This window comes from Castor canadensis, chromosome 14 (assembly GCF_047511655.1).
Source record: "Castor canadensis chromosome 14, mCasCan1.hap1v2, whole genome shotgun sequence".
Lineage (NCBI taxonomy): Eukaryota > Metazoa > Chordata > Mammalia > Rodentia > Castoridae > Castor > Castor canadensis.
In genome coordinates, this window is record NC_133399.1 from 99450989 (window position 1) to 99472909 (window position 21921).

A 21921-nucleotide genomic window follows, 5' to 3' on the forward strand; every position below is an offset into this window, starting at 1 on the left:
TGAATTCAGGGCCTCATGCTTGCTAGGCAGAAGCTCTACTGTTACTAGTAAATTGGTTCCCTGACCTCAATGCCAATTCACAACTTACAAATAACGAGGGAAGGGTTTTGAGGAAACAAGGTTTGTTATTCATCAGATGAAGAGGACTGAGAGAGTCAACTACTCAAAGCACTGTCGTTCTACTTCTGAGAGAAAATGTCCATCTTTTAAAGGAGAGTTAAGGGACTTAGCTTAACTGTGTGAACAGATGCATGTTCACCATGGCTGCTGGTCTTGGGGTCCGGTTCCACTTTCCTGAAGCTGAATGTCTTGACTGGCAGATTCATTGCTCTGGTGGTCAGAGAGAGATAAGGGATAGAGAACTGCCTCATCTAATTGAAGAGCAAAGGGAGTTAACCTTGGATTCTCCAGCATTTAGACAAACAGGGAAAGAATGTCAGTTTAATCAACAAACAGAGTAAACTGACCAGCAGATAAGCTGGTTATACGAAAAGTTTTTTCCTTTTGTGGTCCCAGTTACATTTTCCCCACTGTCAATTTATTCCTTCTATTTCTATGGAAAAGAGGCAGTGCAATCATCTAACTGCTTTCTGCCTTTAGTTCATTCTTGGGCCCAAGTAACGAGTCAGTGCTCCTCAGCAAAAGCAGCTTTTAAGCCCCTGTTACACTACCACTTGTGCCACTCCACCAGCCCTTTTTGATTTGGTTATTTTTGAGAAAGGGCCTTGCTTTATTTCCAAGCTATTCTTGAACCATGATCCTCCCAATCTCTGCCTCCTAAGTAGCTAGTGTTACAGACTTCAGTCACGGTGCCTGGTTCTGGAGATTCTTAATGGTGACCAAATGGTACAAGTTGCAAGCAAAGAGTAGTAGTTAAGTAGAGAGACAATAGAAACAATACAATCACTGCGCTCAGATTATTTTTCATCAATCTGACATGGAAACTCTGCCCCAGTCTTCCTGGCCTCTTACTCTTTCGTTTAACAAGGTTTTCCCACTCTGGCCTCTACATTTTTGCTCGTGTGGTTCACCTGCCTAGAACAACTACCCTATCTTCTGGGCACCTTTAATGATGACATCACTCTTCTAAGCTGCTTCCCTCAGCCTTCTTTCTTCCATTGCTGCACTGCCACGAGGATCCATCAACCTTTGTTCAGATGTTGCCTTAATGAAATCAATAGCTACCATTTTTCCTGTATGCATAAACTACTAAGCATGGCACTGTATTTACATTTGTTTTATTGTCAAAACAGCCCTCTAAGATAGATGTTTTTACCCTTCCTTAATTGCTGAATAAATTGAGGTGCAGACAAATTAAGTAGCTTAGAAGTTAAAGACTCAGAACTTAGAAGTTAAAAACTCCAGTTAAAAACTCTTTAACTAGAGTTTCTAGCTCTAGTTAAAGCTAGAAAGTGGGATACAGACATTCAAATCCATGTCTGACTTCAAAGTCACCACTGGTTTTTTTGTTTGTTTGTTTTTTTCTTCCTCTAAATTTTAAGCCTGTTTGAACTTACATGGGGTACTTATAGATGGTCCTCCAGAAATCTATTGTCAGCAAAACTGTCTCCTAAGGGAAGAAAGGGCAGAGCATACGAGAATGACACATGGGTGAGGGACCAGGATAGAGAAGAGAGACAACACATATGACCATGTGTCTGTTTTTCCTGTTGGTTTGCAGCCCAGCCCCTATGGAGGCATGCCTGAGGAACTTTGATAATCAATGAATGAATAGATTCAGCATCCATGGTGTATAGCATGGAGGCCTAATATTTTCCCTGCAAAGTTTTAGAACATTGAAGTCTCTGGTGGGTTTTATAAGTGGCAGTGACTTCAGGAGTGAATGTGTCAGTCAGCAAACCTTGACATCTCTGGCACATAAGCCATCCATGGGTGGTGGGTGATGACAAGTACTATTATTTTCAACTTCAGGAACAAAGGAAAGAAAGCACAGAATTAGTTAAATTAGCAAATGCTGGGTGCCTACTAAGTGCAGATCATTTTGTAAAGTGCCAGGGTCATGGTGCCTCTAAGTAAGAGTGGGCTGACATATGAGAGTAGACAGCAGAGCTGGCATGGAGTGGGTCTTCATATGCTTCTTGTGCTCAGAGGAAGGCCTTTTGATAATTCATTTGCCAAGAATGGCATCTTTGGTGATTCATGCAAAGTTACTGTGCATGTTAACATTGGCTTTCCTTACAGTCCTCCCTCACCTAAATTAGCTAGTTAGGCAAGATTTAAAGATGCTGAAGGTATCTGTGCTATTATTTTAGCTATAGTTGCCTTACAATTCTGTTTCCCAGAACTTGATTTCTGTTATTTTTTTGTCTTGCCTTCTCAGATGGACATCAAGTTTCTTTGATGACAATGTTTATTATCCACCTACTTCTTCCAAAGAATTCAAAAAGCATAAAGATGAATGTACTTGCACTTATTTTAACAATTTATTAAATAAATGCATAAATAAATGAATGGTGATTATCATAAATAAATACTTTTAAATGCTGACCAATAACATAAATAAATGAAATTTTGTCTTTACTCTGTGTCTCTTCCTTCTGTAGGTTTCTACAAGTTGTGGGTGTACTTGAAATTGACCAGTACACTCATCCTTCCTGGAACAGGACATATAGGATGCTCAAAAAATACATTCAATTTCCCAAGAATGTAACAAACATGAATATTATTAGATGTAGGAAGAATTTGTTCCTTATGTTTTAGGAGGAAGAAGACAAAAAGGAACTGAGATATTGACACCCCCTAAAAAGCAAAGCCATTAGGAAAGAGTGGGTGTGTTAAACTGGGGTTAAAAAAAAACTAAAGCAATGGAAAACAGAAGTTGGAGAAGAGGAAGGAAGATATTCATGCCATGGTGCCACATCATTTTAATAGCTTGATACTGACTTTTAAAGAAAAATTCACTTTCTTTATAATAACATTGTACTAATGTCATGTGAGATCATGTCATGTATTGAGGACAATGACTATATTAGTTAAATAAAGAGTAGGTTAAAGGGCTTGGATAACATTCTGAACTCAGCACTTTGATATTCAATTAAGAGACAGAATGTTAGAAATTAAGCGCTTAGATGTCTCCAGGGTGGAGGTGACCCTGGGTTGTAACATGAGGTCCCAGGACTCCTCTGCTACCACCTACGATTTGGCTAAGATGTCAATGATGAATTTTCCCTCAGGTGTACAGAACAGTCTATCTGAGATGAGGTCACTAATTATTTCAAGGTGACCTTGAGTCCAAGAGTACATCTTATCTCTATATGCCACAAGTAGCATCACCTCACTTATTTGTTTTACTGCTCTACTCATGTCATAAGGGATGATGTGAGGGAGTGAGGGTGATGCCTTTTATCCCCATTAGCAAAAGAAAAAGCATTGATGTTATATGGTATAATCTTTGTGAGAAATTAGCAGAAATCAGCACCACATATGTATATAAAACATTCACCACCTGTGGACATCTTTCCACCAGGTGATTTGTCAAAGGAATTGATAAAACTATAGTACTTCCTGCATTTCCTCAAAACATCACATTCCTAAAAATAACCTATCAGAAATACTAATGAAAAAGACGACCATTTAAGATAAGCCGAAATGTGCCTTTTACACACACAAAAATAAAGTGAAAAGACACCATTGCCCTTCCCATTGATACCTTTTTTTAAAGTTCTTAAAAGTCAATAAGAAAATCTCTCCCCCACATACCAAAGGGCAAAAGTAAATGTGAGATGACCCTTAAACATGTGAAAAGAGTCATTGTCACTCAAAATATGAGATGGAATTTAATATGCTAAAATGCCATTTTAAAATCAATTTAGATTAGGAAAATCTCAAAGTTTAAAAAAATGCACTATGTTAGCAACTATAAAAGAAATAAGTTAGCAACTCTCACTTCACTGGAGAATGTATTGGTACAATCTCTATGAAAAACAATGGTAAAATCTATCAACGTGACAAATTCATATACTACTCTAATATTCTTGCTTCTTGGAATTTATCTTGAAAGTACACATCTACAAAAGGATATTAGTATATTGTAAGTCATTACAATTTTGTTTGTAATAGAAAATTTGTGAACAGTATGTATGTCCTTCGTTTAGGATTATATTTTATAACACAAATAAATTAAGAATGCAAAAGCATTCTTCAAAATCCAATATCCATTTATGATTTAAAAACATCTTTCAGAAAATTAGTAATAAAAAGTGTCTTCAGCCTGATAAAAGACATCTGCATATTAAAAAAAAAAACATAGCTAACATGTTTAATGGTGAAAGACCAGATGCTTTCCTCCTCAGGATGAAAATCAGGAAGAAGCAAAGGACGTCCACTTTCACTATTTCCATTCAACGTTGCTATTAATGGTTCTAATCAGGGAAATTGTGTTATCCTAAGAGGTAAAAGGCATCCACAGGAGAAGAAGAGGCAAATTGATCCAAATTCAAAAATGACACAATCTTCTACATAGAAAATACTAAGGAATCCACTTAAAAACTATCAATGAAAAAGATAGTCTTTTCAACTCCTGGTGCTAGAACAACTGGATAACCATATGCAAAAGAATGAATTTGTAAATGCCACAATGTACTCCCATGCAGCACAACAATAAAGGGAAAAAAATAATGAATTTGGACCCTCACCTTTCTTCATATACAAAAATTAAACTCTTAAAAGAAAATATAAAGGTAAATCTTCATGACTTTGGATTTGGCAAAGGATTCTTCTATTAAGTTCAGCAAGATACAAGATATAAGATGAATTTACAAAAACCAATTAAATTTCTATATACTTGTAATAATCTGAAAATAAAATTAGCAAACAGTACCATTTATGATCTCATCAAAACAAAAAAGTTTAGGAATAAATTTAACAAAAGAAATGCAAAATATATACTTGAAAACTATAAAACATGAAAGAAATTAAAAAGGATCTAGAGAATAAGTAAATGAAAAAACACCTTGTATTTATTGACTGGAAAACTTAACCATATGAAAATGACAGCATTGCTCAAATTCACGTACAGATTTAATGAAATTCCTATCAGAAGCCCAGACGTCTTCTTTGTAGAAATTGACAAGCTGATTTGAAAATTCATATGGAATGGAGCAGCCAAGAACAATCTTGAAAAAAGAATAAAGCAGGAGGGCTCACATTTCCTGGTTTCAAAACTTACTCCATGTAGAGGTAATCCAGACACCAGGACAGAAATATAGACCAATGCGGTGGAGTTAAGAGTCCACAAATACATCTATGTTCAACAAGGATTACAAGACCATTCAATGAAGAAAAGAATAATCTTGTAATCTTCACCCCTGGGTGAGCACAAAGTTGATCAGCAAAACCAGGAAATATGAGTGAACGCAGGTTTATTACTTGCAGGAAGTAAGGACAGCACTGGGAATAATTTCTGAAGTAGTGCCTCCCAGGACAAAGAAAACGAAGGTTTGCTTTCGTCAGGGAAATACATACATATTCACATAGGAAAGGCTCCTCGTCACTTGTAGAGGTGGGCATAAGGTCATGCTTCTTCATACATTGCATGTTTAAAAGGACATGGGCCAGGCACCTGTGAATCACAGCTATAATCCTAACTACTTGGGAGGCTGAAATTGGGAGGATTGAAGTGTGAGGCCAGCCCAGGTAAATCATTAGGAGACCTCCTTTCCAAAATAACTAGAGCAAAATGGACTGGAGGCCAGCCCAGGACTGGCAAAGTGCCTGTTTTGCAAGCAGGAAACCCTGAGTTGAAACTCCAGTCCCACAAAAAAAAAAAAAAAAAGGGAACACCTCTGGGTGGAGAGTTTAGTATTATAAAAATCTACACTTATTCTAGGTCCCTTAAAATGGATGGGGCAGGATGTCTCTGTGAGTTTGGCTGGTTTTTTTTTTTATAAGTTTCTCTGGAGGGATTATATGAACCAAACAAGGAAATAAAAACAACTTTGAAGAAAAATATCATTTACAGCTGTCACAGCTTCTTCATCCTCTCACAAATATAGGTGAGGTCCCCGAGAGTATCTGCCTAACAGCTAACATTTTAAACTCATGAATCTGGAGAAACTAGAGAGCTGCATGCAAAAGAATGAAGAATGAGCCTCATTTTACATCGTATATAAAAACTAACTTGAAAATATAAAAATATAAAACTCTTAGGGGAAAGCATAGGGATAAATCTTCATGGTTTTAGATTTGGCAAAAGATTCTGAGATATGAGCTAAAGGCACTTGAAGGCAAAAGACAAAATAAGATAAATTGAACTTTATCACAATTAAAACCTTTTCTGCTTCAACAACACTGTCAGGAAAATGGAAAGAAACCTCACAGAATATGAGACAATATTTGCAAATCATTTACTGGTAAAGGGAATATATAAGGAATTCTCGTACTCAATATTAAAAGAAAAAGAATCGAATTGAAAAATGAGCAAAAGCTATGGGTACATTTGTCTCCAAGGACGATGTACAGATAGACAATAAACACTTGAATGATGTTTGATATCATCAGTCATCAAGAACGCAATTGAAAACCACAAGGAGATAGCATTTCTGACTCACTAAAATGGCTACAATAATAAAGTCAGAGAATAACAAGTGTTGACAAGGAGACAGTGATAGCAAAATCCTCATGCACTGCTGCTAGGGAAGTAAAATGTTGCTAGCCTTTGAAAACCGCTAACAGTCACTCAATTTAACAGCATTACCAGGTGACCAAACACCCCACTCTGGGTATATCTAAGGGAAATGAAAACAAAATATGTATACATGGACATTTATAGAAGCTGCATTCATAACACAGAAAAGGTGAAACAACTCAGATGTCCATCAAATTCTCAGTGAAAAACAAATGTGTTACACCCATGCAGTGGAACAGTATTTAGCTGTAAGTAACAACGAAATACTCATATAAGCTATGACATGGTTCCACATAGATGAACCTTGAAAACCATATGCTAATGCAGGAAGCCAGTCACAAAAGACCACTGATATTATCTGATTGCTTTCATATGAAAGTCTAGAATAGGGGAATTTATAGAAATATAAAGTGATTGTTACCTAGGGTGGATGGTTGTGGTAGGAAACTACCTAAAAATGAACAAAAAATTTAGATCCTTCATAATCGATGTTTGTCTGAGAAACATGTAAAAAGATGCTATATGTCATATTAAATAGTTAAAAGAAAAAGACTGATTTTATTACATTCTGGCAAAGATGTAGAGCAACATATATTGTTGGTGGGAATACAAAATGGTACAGTCACTTTGAAAAACAGTTTTGAAACGTTAAGTAAAGTTAAATCTGCACATTTATGGGACCCAGATTTTTTCTATTTCTATGAGCTTATCCAAGAGAAATGAAAGCGTACGTCCTCATGAAGACCTGTGCAAATGTTCTCAGCAGCTGGATTCGTTTCCTATGGCTGCTGTAACAAGTGTCTCAACTTAGTGTCATAAAGCAATATAAATTTGTCATCTTACATTTCTGAGGCCAGAAGACCAAAATCACTGTAGTTAGCCCAAAATGAAGGCATCCACGGGGCTGTGTTTCTTCTGGAGGCTTACATCTCCAGAACCTGGTTCTTATCTATTTTGATTTTAGAGTCTGTCTTCATATCTGGCTTATGGCTTTCTTCTCCATCTTCAAAGCCAGCATCCTAATCCTAGCATCTCTCTCTCTCTTTCTCTCTCTCTCTCTCTCTCTCTCTCTCTCTCTCTCTCTCTGTCTCACACACACACACACACACACACACACACACACACACAAATGCACACACTTCTTCAGATCTCACATCTCCTTCTCTGACTCTTTTCTCCTCCTTTTTTACAAAGACTCTCTTTTGCCATTAACATATTCTGAGTTCCTGGGGGACTGGATGTGGAGGAGGCACCCCTCAAAGGCAGAATTTTCTTATAAGATAAGCACTTCTATTTCAGTTGTCAACTGATAACATTTATTGAAAGGCTGGAAATGTTTGGTAAAATGAATTACTCTGTATTTTGTGTATGACCAAATTCATCCTTGGTTACCAGTAAACAATAAAAGTGATGTTCTCTACCTACCCAAGGGAAGTGAGGATGGAACTGGTTTACTGTGAGGACTGTATCTCTGTCCATCTTGCCTATTCAAGGTCAGACCAGGCTTCAGAGACTGGGGGAGACAAGCAAGTCACAATAAGCTTCCTGGAGAGGGAGGCAAGATGGGCAGCATAGTGACACCTCATCAGTGGAGTGATGGAGCCAAGTTACACCTGACTCAAAAGATTACATTTTCAGGAATTTTGTAAGCCAGTTCTTAAATGGTTCTTTTCATTGTTGAAAATTAAGTTATATTAAATTGCAATAAAATAAAATGTATTAGAAACAAAGGTAAAAAAATAATGACCTTCTCAGTTCCTCATTACTATGTTTTTATTAATATCTGTGCTCTGAGGTTGCTTGCGTCTGCTGTATATAAAAAGGTATGGTACCTGAATCAATGACATCACGTTGGTAGCTTGAAATCTCCCTCATGGAAGAATCTACACCACAGAAACAACAAGCAATACAGTTCTGGAACTGATTTATTGTTTCATGGATTATCTAGAGTTAGAATGTGATGGGAAAATGCCAACAATACAGATTAAACTTAAAGGAAGTAGTGACATTGCCTTGCACTGTCAATGGCAAAATAATTGAGTAATTTTCTTCCAGTGGCTAGCTGATTTGGTAAATAATCCCATGTGTCATTTGAGAAACAAGTGAAGGTCTGATTTACATCTCTATTCTTTCACTTCATCTTATTGTTTAAGTAACCAAAAATGTCAACTGGTATTCATGGTAGCATTGTACTAGGAGAGTAAATTGTTAAACATTTGCTAACACCACAGTGGCCCAAATCTCTGCAGACCTCTTCGTAGGAGGGCTTTGCTCACAGACTCTTTTCAGAATGTTAAGTTATATTTAACTCTGGCACATCACACTATTTCCTCAGAGATGGTCCCTACTATTCAGCAAGCACTGGCAATTTTTAAAATGTGAATACCAGGGCTGGGCATGGTGGTGCAGGCTATAATCCCAGCTATGCGTGTCATAGAGGTCAGAGGATCACAGTCCAAAGCTGGCCCTGGCAAAAGTTCAAGACCCTATCTAAAAATAAACTAAAGCAAAAAGAAGGGCTGGAGGTGTGGCACAAGTGATAGAGTGCTTACCTAGCAAGAGCAAGACCTGAGTTCAAAACCCACATTAAAAAAAAAAAGGGAATACCAGCATCAAGCCATATACGTCTGAAACAAGAACTCCCCTTGGATTTTTCAGATGTGCAAACCAAGCCAACCCAAGGTAAATCTTAGGGGACACACCACAAATGTTAATCCATGATGCCTGACCTCAAAGAACTTACTGATTACATGATGGCGGTCAAAGTGTTCATGACAACGGTAAGAGGTTTGATGCCTCTTAAGAGGGAAGTGTTGGCTCCTAAGATCGGGTTAAGATATACTGGGTGGCATTTGTCACATGGTAGACTGAGAGAGAAGGAATCGAATGAGCAGCACTGAGCAGGTGCTATTTCAAATATGACGTGTACCTTTTGAAACTCATGTTGGAGTGTTGGGAGATGGGAACCTTAGGAGACAGTTAGGTTCCTAGGAGGGACTAATGCCTGTTCAAAGGAGTCAATTTACTCTCACAAATGGGTTGTTATGAAGTGAGACTACCCTTCATGTTTTGCCTTTTCTGTGGTGCCACTTGCCCCTTCTGACTTCTGCCATGTTATGAAGTTGCACAAGGCCTTCACTGGATGCAGTCACCCAATCTTGGACTTCTCAACTTCCAAAACTGTGAGCCTAAAGAAGCTTGTTCCCTTAAAACATTACCCAGTTCTGAGTATTTTTTCATCGCAACAGACAATGAACTAGGAGTGCAGGGTAGCAATCCATAGCAGAAAGACTCCCAAGATGTAAGCAAACTCATCTGATGGGTGTTCCGATGGGTATCCCCAGTCCCAGGGTCTGTTTTGAAAGTAGAGGGCTTTAGAAATGTTAGTTGTGTTAGATCAGTGTTAGATGTGGCCTAATATCAGGAGACATCTCAAGAGAACTGTAGTTTTAAATGAGATCTGATGATTGCTTTGGGAAAGTCTGCAAGGTCTCACACGTGAGGATGCTTTTCTTGACTTCCTGGTCTAGGCTCCTTGAGAAAATGTTATATTCATTGCAAAGAACCTAGATAAAGGAGGAGAGACGATGGTTGGCCTTGTCATGGAAGGTAGGTAAGAACACAAGGAATCAAAACACTAGACATCCTTGACCTTTTAAGGGATTTGACTTGTAGACATGGAACAACAGAAGACTACTTCTTGAACTTCACCAAGTGGAGCCAGACTGGCTGAGCTTCTTCAGTACTCAGGACAGACGGGGGCACAAGGCTCCCAGCTAGGTGTGAAGACCTTTCTGGATGCCAATACTCACAGCTGGGATAGATGTAGGACCCAGGCAGGAGTGAAAATAGTCATAAAGCAAGGTTGACCAAATGCAGCCTGCAAACCTTTACTGGGCTTGGGGCCTGATGGCACTGATTGCACTCACTTTCCCCAAGTCTTCTGAGGATCTTGGAGTTTTGAGATCTGCCTTTTATCTATCCTCCTGCCAAGTGGGCCATCATTAGACAGCATGTTAACAGAAAGCAGAATCTGATTCTCCCTCTAGTCTTTATACTAAGCAATATTCTGCGAAAAATATTTTACCTGTGAATTAATATTGGAAAGGGACAATATGCTTTTATGACTTTTGAGGGTTAACTTTGTTTTATTTATTTATTTATTTATCTATTTTATTCATATGTGCATACAATGTTTGGGTCATTTCTCCCCCCTTCCCCAACACCCTCCCATATTCCCTCACCATCTCCCGCTCCCCCCACCCCCTCAATACGTGGCAGAAATTATTCTGCCCTTATCTCTAATTTTGTTGTAGAGAGAGTATAAGCAATAATAGGAAGGAACAAGGGTTTTTGCTGGTTGAGATAAGGATAGCTATACAGGGACTTGACTCACATTAATTTCCTGTGCATGTGTATTACTTTATAGGTTAATTCTTTTTTACCTAACCTTTTCTTTAGTTCCTGGTCCCCTTATCCTATTGGCCTCAGTTGCTTTTAAGGTATCTGCTTTAGTTTCTCTGCGTTGAAGACAACAAATGCTATCTAGTTTTTTAGGTGTCTTACCTATCCTCATACCTCCCTTGTGTGCTCTCACTTAATCATGTAATCAAAGTCCAATCCCCATGTTGTGTTTGCCCTTGATCTAATGTCCGCATATGAGGGAGAACATACGATTTTTGGTCTTTTGGGCCAGGCTAACCTCACTCAGAATGATGTTCTCCAATTCCATCCATTTACCAGCGAATGATAAAATTTCATTCTTCTTTGTGGCTGCATAAAATTCCATTGTGTATAGATACCACATTTTCTTGATCCATTCGTCAGTAGTGGGGCATCTTGGCTGTTTCCAAAACTTGGCTATTGTGAATAGTGCCGCAATAAACATGGGTGTGCAGGTGCCTCTGGAGTAACCTGTGTCACAGTCTTTTGGGTATATCCCCAAGAGTGGTATTGCTGGATCAAATGCTAGATCAATGTTTAGCTTTTTAAGTAGCCTCCAAATTTTTTTCCATAGTGGTTGTACTAGTTTACATTCCCACCAACAGTGTAAGAGAGTTCCTTTTTCCCCGCATCCTTGCCAACACCTGTTGTTGGTGGTGTTGCTAATGATGGTTATTCTAACAGGGGTGAGGTGGAATCTTAGTGTGGTTTTAATTTGCATTTCCTTTATTGCTAGAGATGGTGAGCATTTTTTCATGTGTTTTTTGGCCATTTGAATTTCTTCTTTTGAGAAAGTTCTGTTTAGTTCACATGCCCATTTCTTTTTGGTTCATTAGTTTTGGGAGAATTTAGTTTTTTAAGTTCCCTGTATATTCTGGTTATCAGTCCTTTGTCTGATGTGTAGCTGGCAAATATTTTCTCCCACTCTGTGGGTGTTCTCTTCAGTTTAGAGACCATTTCTTTTGATGAACAGAAGCTTTTTAGTTTTATGAGGTCCCATTTTTCTATGCTATCTCTTAGTTGCTGTGCTGCTGGGGTTTCGTTGAGAAAGTTCTTACCTATACCTACTAACTCCAGAGTATTTCCTACTCTTTCCTGTATCAACTTTAGAGTCTGTGGTCTGATATTAAAATCGTTGATCCATTTTGAGTTAACATTGGTATAGGGTGATATACATGGATCTAGGTTCAGTTTTTTGCAGACTGCTAACCAGTTTTCCCAGTAGTTTTTGTTGAAGAGGCTGCTATTTCTCCATCGTATATTTTTAGCGCCTTTGTCAAAGATAAGTTGGTTATAGTTGTGTGGCTTCATATCTGGGTCCTCTATTCTGCTCCACTGGTCTTCATGTCTGTTTTTGTGCCAGTACCATGCTGTTTTTATTGTTATTGCTTTGTAATATAGTTTGAAGTCAGGTATTGTGATACCTCCTGCATTGTTCTTTTGACTGAGTATTGCCTTCACTATTCGTGGCCTCTTGTGTTTCCATATAAATTTAACAGTAGATTTTTCAATCTCTTTAATGAATGTCATTGGAATTTTGATGGGAATTGCATTAAACATGTAGATTACTTTTGGGAGTATCGACATTTTTACTATGTTGATTCTACCAATCCATGAGCATGGGAGATCTCTCCACTTTCTATAGTCTTCCTCAATCTCTTTCTTCAGAAGTGTATAGTTTTCCTTGTAGAGGTCTTTCACATCTTTTGTTAGGTTTACACCTAGGTATTTGATTTTTTTTGAGGCTATTGCAATTGGAATTGTTTTCATATATTCTTTCTCTGTTTGTTCATTATTAGTGTACAGAAATGCTAATGATTTTTCTGTGTTGATTATATCCTGCTAGATTGCTATAGCTGTTGATGGTGTCTATAAGCTTCTGAGTAGAATGCTTCTGAGTAGAGTTTTTTGGGTCTTTAAGGTATAGGATCATACCATCTGAAAATAGGGATATTTTGACAGTTTCTTTACCTATTTGTACTCCTTTTATTCCTTCTTCTTGCCTAATTGCTCTGATTAGGAATTCCAGTACTATGTTGAATAGGAGTGGAGATAGTGGGCATCCTTGTCTGGTTCCTGATTTTAGAGGGAATGGTTTCAGTTTTTCTCCATTAAGTATAATGCTGGTGTAGGTTTGTCATATATAGCTTTTATAATGTTGAGGAACTTTCCTTCTATTCCTAGTTTTCTTAGAGCTTTAATCATGAAATGGTGTTGGATCTTATCAAAGGCTTTTTCTGCATCTATTGAGATGATCAAGTGGTTTTTGTCTTTGCTTCTGTTAATGTGGTTTATTACGTTTATTGATTTTCATATGTTGAACCACCCCTGCATCCCTGGGATGAAGCCTCCTTGGTCATGGTGAATAATCTTTTTGATGTGTTGTTGAATTTGGTTTGCCATTATTTTATTGAGGATTTTTGCATCAATGTTCATTAAGGAGATTGGCCTATAGTTCTCCTTTTTGGAGGTGTCTTTGCCAGGTTTTGGGATAAGTGTAATACTGGCTTCATAAAATGTGTTTGGCAGTTTTCCTTCCCTTTCTATTTTGTGGAACAGTTTAAGGAGGGTTGGTATCAGTTCTTCTTTAAAGGTCTGATAGAATTCAGCAGAGAATCCATCAGGTCCTGGACTTTTCTTTTTTGGGGGAGACTCTAGATTGCTGCTTCAATTTCATTTTGTGTTATAGGTCTATTCAGGTTATTAATATTCTCTTGGTTCAGTTTTGGATGATAATATGTATCTAGAAATCTGTCCATTTCTTCAAGATTTTCGAATTTATTTGAATATAGGTTCTCGAAGTAGTTTCTGATGATTTCCTGGACTTCCATGATGTTTGTTGTTATCTCCCCTTTTGCATTCCTGATTCTACCAATTTGGGTTTTTTTCTCTCTTCATTTTAGTCAGGTTTGCCAGGGGTCTGTTGCTCTTGTTTATTTTTTCAAAGAAACAACTTTTTGTTTCATTGATTCTTTGTATGGTTTTTTTGGTTTCTATTTCGTTGATTTCAGCTCTTATTTTTATTATTTCTCTCCTTCTATTTGCTTTGGGATTTGCTTGTTCTTGTTTTTCTAGGAGTTTGAGATGTATCATTAGGTCATTGATTTTGGATCTTTCAGTCTTTTTAATATATGCACTCATGGCTATAAACTTCCCTCTCAGGACTGCCTTAGCTCGTCCCATATGTTCCGTTAGGTTGTGTTTTCATTTTCATTGACTTCCAGGAACTTTTTAATTTCCTCTTTTATTTCATCAATGACCCATTCTTCATTAAGTAATGAGTTATTCTGTTTCCAGCTGTTTGCATGTTTTTTGTCTTTACTTTTGTTGTTGAGTTCTACTTTTACTGCATTGTGGTCAGATAGTATACATGGTATTATTTCTATTTTCTTATATTTGCTGAGGCTTGCTTTGTGCCCTAGGATATGATCTATTTTGGAGAAGGTTCCATGGGCTGCTGAGAAGAATGTATATTGTGTAGAGGTTGGATGAAATGTTCTGTAGACATCTACTAGGTCCACTTGATCTATTGCATATTTTAGATCTTGGATTTCTTTATTGAGTTTTTGTTTGTATGACCTATCTATTGATGATAATGGGGTGTTAAAGTCTCCCACAACCACTGTGTTGGAGTTAATATATACTTTTAGGTCTTTCAGGGTATGCTTGATGAAACTGGGTGCATTGACATTGGGTGCATATAGGTTGATAATTATTATTTCCTTTTGGTCTATTTCCTCTTTTATTAGTATGGAATGTCCTTCTTTATCTCGTTTGATCAATGTAGGTTTGAAGTCTACTTTGTCAGAGAGAAGTATTGCTACTCCTGCCTGTTTTTGGGGGCCATTGGCTTGGTAAATCTTCTTCCAGCCTTTCATCCTAAGCCTATGCTTATTTCTGTCAGTGAGATGGGTCTCCTGTAAGCAACAAATTGTTGGAGTTTCCTTTTTTATCCATTTCATCAAACAGTGCCTTTTGATGGGGGAATTAAGTCCATTAACATTGTGTTAGTACTGATAGGTATGTGGTGATTCCTGTCATTTAGCTGTCTTAGTTGTTTGAAGTTTTGATTGTGTGTACCTAAGTTGAGGTTACTCTCTACTGTCTTGCTTTTTCTTTTCCTGTAGTTTGGTGCTGCCTGTCTTTTCATGTTAAGTTGGGTTTCACTTTCTGTGTGCAGGATCCCTTGCAGAATCTTTTGTAGTGATGGCTTTGTGGTCACATATTGTTTTAGTTTCTGCTTATCATGGAAGACTTTTATTGCTCCATCTATTTTGAATGATAGTTTTGCTGGGTAGAGTATCCTGGGGTTGAAATTATTTTCATTCAGTGCCCGGAAGATCTCATCCCACGCTCTTCTTGCTTTTAATGTTTCTGTTGAGAAGTCTGCTGTGATTTTGATGGGTTTACCTTTGTATGTTACTTGTTTTTTCTCTCTTGCAGCCTTCAATATTCTTTCCCTAGTTTCTGAACTTGTTTTAATGATGATATGTCGTAGAGTAGTTCTATTTTGATTTGGTCTGTTTGGTGTTCTGGAGGCCTCTTGCATCTGTATGGGAATATCTTTCTCTAGATTTGGGAAATTTTCCGTTATTATTTTGTTGAATATATTACGCATTCCCTTCGCTTGCACCTCTTCTCCTTCAATGCCCATGATTCTCAGGTTTGGTTTTTTGATGGAGTCGGTGAGTTCTTACATTTTCTTTTCACAGGTCTTGAGTTGTTTAATGAATAGTTTTTCGGTTTTTCCTTTAATTACCATTTCATCTTCAAGTTCTGAGATTCTCTCTTCTGTTTGTTCTATTCTCCTGGATTGGCCTTCCATTTTGTTTTGCAATTCTGTTTCGTTCTTTTTTCTGAGGTTTTCCATATCCTGGCTGGTTTCCTTTTTTATGTTGTCTATTTTTGTCCTGAGTTCATTTATCTCTTTATTAATTGTGTTCTTTATTTCACTTTGGTGTTTATACAGTGCTTCTATGGTTTCCTTTATTTCTTCTTTTGCTTTTCAAATTCTCTATTTTTGTTGTCTTGGAATTTCTTGAGTGTCTCCTGTACATTTTGGTTGACCCTATCCAGTATCATCTCTATAAAATTCTCATTGAGTACTTGTAGTATGTCTTCTTTTAAATTATTCTTGTGGGCTTCATTGGGACCTTTGGCATAGTTTATCTTCATTTTGTTGGAGTCTGGATCTGAGTACCTGTTTTCTTCATTCCCCTCTGGTTCCTGTACTAATTTTTTGCTGTGGGGAAACTGGTTTCCCTGTTTTTTCTGTCTTCCCATGATTGTCCTTGGTGTTGTTATTGTCCCTGTACTGTGTGCAATTAAGTATTTTCTAGCTTGTAATAATAGTAATGGTGATATTTAGAATGGAAGGGTGAGAGGAGATGGGAAGCAAAGAAGTGAAAGAAAAAGGGAAAAACAAATAAGCAAGTAGATAAACAAATAAACAACAAAAAAAATTTCAAAGATATAAACAGGTAGAGATAGTGTACTAATCAACAGTAAGCTGAACAGGCATTAGAGAGACAGAGAGAAGATTGAAAATAAAAAATAAAAAATAAAAATAAAAATAAATAAATAAATGAAAAATAAAAAAATATATATCTATATAAAATCTCCAAGTTCAAATGCAATAAAGTTTCAGTCTTAATAATTTTGGTGTTCGTCCCTCAGCCTCCAATCCTGGAGATGGTGTCTCAGAAGTAGTTCTATCATTGTCTCATCAAAGGAGAAAAAAAAAACTAAACAAAAAAAAACCTCACAAAGTGTCCCAAGTTCAAATGCAATACAGTTTCAGTAGGTTTTTCAGCATGCAAGTGTAGTTTGGTTGTTTTCTCATCAAAGGTAGGGAAAGAGAAGAAAAAGAGTCTGGAGACAGGTTTGTGAATGGCTATCTGCGGCTGTGGCTTGCCTGCCCGCTGCTCTCAGCCTGCTGTTGCTGGAGGCGTTATTTATGCAGATCTCTGGGGTGAGCTTAGCACTCACCTGGCCCCGCAGGCTTTGTTTACTCAGAGTTCTCCTGTGCGGGAGCCTCTGCTACAAGCTTTCCCCTTTCCAAGCACTGGGAAACGTGACACTGCACCCACGTTCTCAGGTCTGCATGTTTGTTTACAGCTCACATGGGAAGTGGGTCTTCCCCCATCTCCTGTGGAGTTTTCCTCCCACTGCCGCTTTTACAAGCTTTCCCGCTCCTGGTTGCTGGGTGTGTGCCGCCGCTCCTGCCTTCTCCAGCCCGGCTTGTTTATTTACAGTTCTGTGAGGGATTTCTCCTCCACCCCCTTCGGGGCTCAGGGTGCCCCACCCTCTTTGCTATGTGTCTTTATTGTTCTTATTGCTTATTACTCAGTTTCTCTTTTTTTTTCCCTGGGTGGGGGTCGGTTTGTCCAGGGTGCTATGCTGATCTGGCCCAGGGTTGTCTGTGGGAGTACCGTATACTGCTTAGCTCACGTTGTGGTCCACGTCTTCCCAAGCCATCTTGGCGCTGGTGTCTGGTGGCCCGGGGGCCTCCTGGTTTCTCCGTTCAACATGAAGTGGAGATGCCCTACATAGGCTGGAGGTGTGGAGGGGTCAGTTTTGCCTCTTCTCCATGGTTTTTCCTGTAATGTGTATCTCCAGCGTCTCTCCAAGATTTTACTTTAGGAGGCATGCTTTCTGCTTTCTCCCTCTAGCTGCCATCTTGGAATTCCCTGAGGGTTAACTTTGAATTGACCTTCATTTTAAATGTATCTCTATATTTTTGAAGATATAAAGTAAACATCCATCAAATTTTCTATAAATATGGTATCTCTGTCTTAGAGAATGCTGACTTTATGTTTGAGGCATATCTTACTGTGTATTTAAATTATTTCTCTGTTAGTATTTATCAATGTCTGACTTACATTGTGCTAAGTTGTGTATCTCAACACTATTGTGCCAAGATCTCTGGAGGTTAGCACCATTCCTTATTCCTCCTGCACTTCCCTGAGGGCCTTCCCTAGCATGATCAACAAGCTCCCCCACTAGAACGTCAACCAATACTTGTTGAATTAAACTGGCCCAACAACTGACAGCATGAACAAAGTTCCACGTTGTTTCCATCTGCTTTCTGTAGACAAGACACATGCCACGGATAGGTGACATCAGCCCAGCTTTGATGCTGTTTATGGCTCCAGTGAACATAGGCAGGTGGGCAGAATGTCAATAAGCCACATCCAAAAATACAGAGAGAACAGTGTTGTAAGGCTGCCAGTTATCTCAAAGTACGAAGGCATTTAAAGAGATGTATTTCTAATTTTCTCATACAATTGTTTTAAGGATTTGAGACAATGTGATTAAAATCCCTAGCAAAGATTCTGGATCACTTGCCAAAGAAGTGGTAGCAATGACTATTACCACAATTATCCACAGACAAATAACAGTGATACATCTGGCATGGTAACAGAATTCTGGAGAACAACTTGGCCTCTAGCAGAGCCAGGAAAATTCTTTTTCTGCATAACACTATTCTGGATTAAATAAATGAGAAATAACTGGACAAAATAAGGATAAGGCCATCTAAGAATGGTACTTCCACAAACTCTTACCTTAGCTAAGGAGACTACATGTTCTAGAGGAGTCAGTCCAATAGACTCCTGAAAAGCCCTCCCCTCATCTTTCTCTGCTCTCTTCCCACAGTGGGCTTGAGGTGACCCCATCTACAATCCCAGCTCTGAATAGTTGAAGCTGTGACCAATCTCTTATCACCCCCTAGCGGATACTTCATCTCCAATTTTTTTGGTGGTGTTAGGATTTGAACTCAGGATCTCATGCTTGTTAAGCAGGCACTTCCACTTGAGCCACACCCCCTAGCCCTTTAAATTTTTAGGTATTTTTGGATAGGGTCTTATATCTTTGCCCAGGCTGACCTGGACCATGACCCTCCTATTTATGCCTCCAAAGTGAGTGAGTTGCTGGTTGAAATGGAGTCTTGCTAACTTGTTGCCTAGGCTGGCCTCTAACCATGATCCTCCTGATCCCTATCTCCCAAGTAGCTAGGATTTCAGGCAACCTCACCCACCTCTCATCTTCCGTTCTTACCAAAGAGAGCCATGTACACTTGGGGGGACATATTATTACCTTACCAGGTACAGACAGAAAGACAAGCACATCAAATTGGAAAGAATCTCCCCAGGGATTCAAATATGCTAGTCAACCTTGGAGAAGTCCTGCTTTTTTTTTTGCCTATTTCTCTACTAAATTTTTAATTTGGCTTTACATTACTAAATACATATATAGTATGCTATTATCTTCTATCTAATATTATCATATTATTATACATTATTATTTGTAAATAATCTAATGATATGTTATAATTATATTAATTGAACAATAATTTGATTCAATATAGTTGTTAAGAACTGTTTATCTCCTTGGTTAACTTGCAAGCTTTAAGAGTCAGCCATATACCACAAAAACCAGGCAAAAACAATATGGCACTTTGCTCAGGGACCAAATTAGTTTAATTCACAAAGGCTTATCAAGGTTCTAGTAGGGATCTAGGTTCATGCTGGGTTTAGTATTAATGCATGCATCTGGTTCAGAGAGCAAGAGCCTCTTCATAGCCTGTGCCCTTGGCCATTCTTGTCTCCATCTAGTAGCAGCAGAGAAGTACTGGTGCTCAACCCCCAGCAGTCTCTTCTCTCTGTACTGGCTCCTGCCACTCTGAGAAGGTGTTGCTGTACATGTCACCACCTGACAGTGGTGTGTTCTGAAATTTCTACTGCATAGTTCCTGGTTCCTTTCAGATTTCCTGTGGTGTCCTGGCTCCCCAGGTAAGCAGCCATAAGGAAAGATTCCAGAATGTGGAATCAGCACCTTGGATGATGGACTAAAATGCTGGCTCCTCCACTTAGTGCTTGCATGGTATTAAACAAATTTCTGTGTCTACATAGGCAGGGTAACAGTCCTTCCCCACTAAAGATAGTTGTGTGGATGAAGTGAAATGTGTGCTTAATAAAAGTCTGTTTCCTCCCTGGCCTCTGCATCTTCTTCTGCTCCTCAATTCCACCCAGTGTTGGGTTTTATGTTGCCCTGCCCTGCTCTTGGAAGATGCCTGGACTTCTTTGTGACTTCAGTGCATGACAAACTGTGACCTTGTCACTCGGATGGGGTGTCTTATTCTGTGCTTTCTAAAATCTAGAGTTGAAAAAGACAAAGGAGATTGCCTCTGCCCTTGGGAAGCTTGTGGAGACTAAAAAGAGAACAGAAGTGATGAGACATTAAAATAATGGGTGGTGTATCTGACATAAGAAATGTGTTCCCAATATCAACCAAGTCCAGATCTTACTAGGGCTTTGGCTGTAACTCAATCATTTATTCATTCAGTGAGAAAATATTTACTGAGACCCTGTTATTTGGTAAAAATTGTATGAGGTGTTGGATCTAGAAACACCATGCAGCTTACCATCTACTTTCAAAGGTAATTTAAGGATAGTGAGAAGTACTGTGAGGAAGAAATCAGGGTGCACTGTGAACATACAAGTGGGGTTCCAACCCAAGGTCTGAGAGATTTCCTATAGGAAATGACACCCACTGAGATGTGTAAATATTATATAAAATTTAAATGTGAAAGAAAGGAATAAATGACTCTCTAGGTAGAGACAACAGCATGGCTTTTGAAGGCTTTCTGGGATTTGTTCTTATTCTACTTTTTCAGGGAAACAGTTTTTAAAAACTGAGATGCAAGAAGTTCTTTTAGAAAGATTTCTTGGGAAGAAATGTATAGAAATAGTTTGGAATAAAGACAAGGTTAAGGCAGACAGAGAAGTAAATTCTACAACAATCAGGAAGGAAACACACATAATTCAGAGAGATAAGGCAGCATTAATTCAGATAAGAGGCAATAAGTGATCAAGCAAGGGATGAGAAGAAGGGACAGAGGACAAAGCAACATTGATAAGTACATTTCAAGCCTGAGTAACAGAATAATTCTACATAAGTAAAACTAGAAAATACTGAAGAAAATTCAGTGTGTTCCACAAACAGACTTTGAGGAAATGGGGGGATATCCACAGAGCAATGAATATCAGGAGTTTAGGAGAGAGTTCAGTGGCTACCTAGTTAAATAAGATAACCAAGGAAGAAATAAAAATGAGAGAGAAACACCAAGGAAAAAGTAACCTCTTAGATAGCAAGGTTTAGGAAAGAGGGAGAAAAAAACCACTGAAAGAGCCTCAAAGAAACACTAAGGTAAATGGGAGTTATCAAGGTCAGACAGTGTCTTGTGGAGCACCCAGGGTTCTACATGAAAAGGAAGCCAGTCAGCAATGTGGAAAAAGCCCCTGGGTCTGTCAGAGATCTACAGATCCTCCTTTATGTGTAAGTTCCATAAGATGAGAAACAAACAAACAAACAAACAAGCAAACAAGCAGTCTGTGGTACAACAAAGGAATGAGGTGTTCATAGATGGGTTTAGTGGTCTTTTTAGAGAAATTCTAGGAACTCAGGGAAGGAGAGAAGATAGCAATCCAAGGGACAGCATAAACAAAAGTAAAGTTTTGCTCTATTTTAAGAAAAAGGAAGATTTGCACACAATGGAGGGAAAGAGATTGATTTTAGAAAAAACATAGAACTAACTGGCAGAGCCGTGAAGAGCAGTGAAGTGGTACCCAAGGCACAGGGACAACTACCTTTTTAATTTCTTGAAGTGATACCTTGACATACATACATATTTTTGATTATCCATAAGTCATTTTTGGAAGGGCATTATTGTAATTTTCATTACTGTTACTTCCTCTAATATACATTACATCAAATTTCATCTGGATACAAAAAGTATACATAATTACTCATGTTTATTAAAACCTGTCTGG